Here is a 2,006-nt window from a genome sequence, read left to right on the forward strand (position 1 = left end):
ACGATAAGAAAATCATATTTCACGCCAAGACACACTAGATACAAAATGAACAAACAAACGAACGAACGAACGAACAAACAAGCAAGCAAACAAACCAATAGCAGAAAAAAGTAATAATTATAATGTTGATTAATGGCGTGGCAACGTTTATAATTGTTCAAATAATTAATATATATTACATACTACTCTCTCTTTTACTTCTACTACCACTACTACTACTACTACTACTACTACTACTACCACTTCTACTACTATACTATGCTTTGTTGTAGTAGCAGGAGTAGTAGAAGAAGTAGTTGTTGTTGATGTTATTGTATAATGATTTCTTTCTCTTTCTATATTTCCTCTCTCTCTCTCTCTTTTTTTCTCTCTTTCTCAGTATCATCCTTTTTCTTTGTCTCTTTCTCGTTCTTTCTGTCATTCTTTTCTCCCTCCAAGTCACTAGATCACCACAAAAGCACATTATCAACACACAACGAGCTACACAGCAATTGAATATATTTCATCGGCCTTAGTTTAGCCAGCAGCTACAATGGATTAAAACGCTCCTTCTTCCATCTCCCGAGTGTTTGTTCTTGTCTATATCCTGTCTTTAAAACATCAGAGTATATCGTTGCTACCTGGTTCGAATGCAGAGACATCGGAGTATGTCGTTGTTGCCCGGTTTGAATGCAGAGTCGTCCCAGACTGTCACACATACGAGAATTTTGATTGTCTTTTCAACTTGCAAGCACGTACGGACGATCAGATGTATCTTCCATGCGTATGGTAGAAAACTAATTTAATTATTTTAACAACGCTTCAGACGTTAAAACCACTGATTAGTCGGTAACTTCATTATTTAATTAATTCATTCAAATAAAAATTTGTTATTAAATAACTCAGATTTATTCGACAGATAGCTGCCTTCTTATACAAAAACGAATAAACTCTTGGGGATTTGAAAACTTGCTCGTCAGATGGCAAAAGAAACATTGAATAGATAGATAGCTAGATAGATAGATACTAGATAGATAGCTAGATAGATAAATACTAGATATATAGCTAGATAGATAGATACTAGATAGATAGATAGATGGATGGATGGATGGATGGATGGATGGATGGATGGATGGATGGATGGATGAATGGATGGATGGATGGATGGATGGATGGATGGATGGATGGATGGATGGATGGATGGATGGATGGATGGATGGATAGATACTAGATAGATAGATAGATGAATAAATACTAGATAGATTGCTACATAGATACTTGGATAGATACTAGATAGATAGCTAGATAGACAAATAGATAGATACTAGATAGATAGCTAGATAGATAAATAAATACACAATACATAAGAGTTAAATTATTTTAGAATTTCATAAAGAATAATAAGCACATATACGTGTAGAGGCACAGAAATACACACAAACATATATACACATCCGTACGTTCATCATACAGTACATGCACACATACAAACAGACATACACACATACAAACAAACACACAAACATACAAACACATATACGTACAATATACAACAATTTCACAAACATACATACAAAATACCGCCATGATACTGACGCGGTACAAACATGTATAGTATGACAATATTCCATCGGCTGGATAAAGAAAACAAAAACAATGTGGATACACACACACACACACACACACACACACACACACAAACAAACACACACACACACACATACAGACATAAATACAAACGCGCACATACAAAACATACAAACATACATACAAAAACGTACGGCTAATAAATTGAAGCATATTTGACTCGTTGTATTTGCTCTGCTCTCCAGTATCTATCCACAAGCTCTTGACTTGAAAGATATTATGCGCGTCTTAACATATGCTTACTCCTCTCTCTCTCTCTCTCTCTCTCTCCTTCTTATTCTCTCTCTCTCTTTCTTTATCTTTTTCTTTCTTTCTCTCTCTCTCTCTCTCTCTCTCTCTCTTCCTCTCTTTCTCTCACTAATCAATTTCTTCCTGCCCAA

Source organism: Helobdella robusta, assembly GCF_000326865.2.
Source record: "Helobdella robusta unplaced genomic scaffold HELROscaffold_11, whole genome shotgun sequence".
NCBI lineage: Eukaryota > Metazoa > Annelida > Clitellata > Rhynchobdellida > Glossiphoniidae > Helobdella > Helobdella robusta.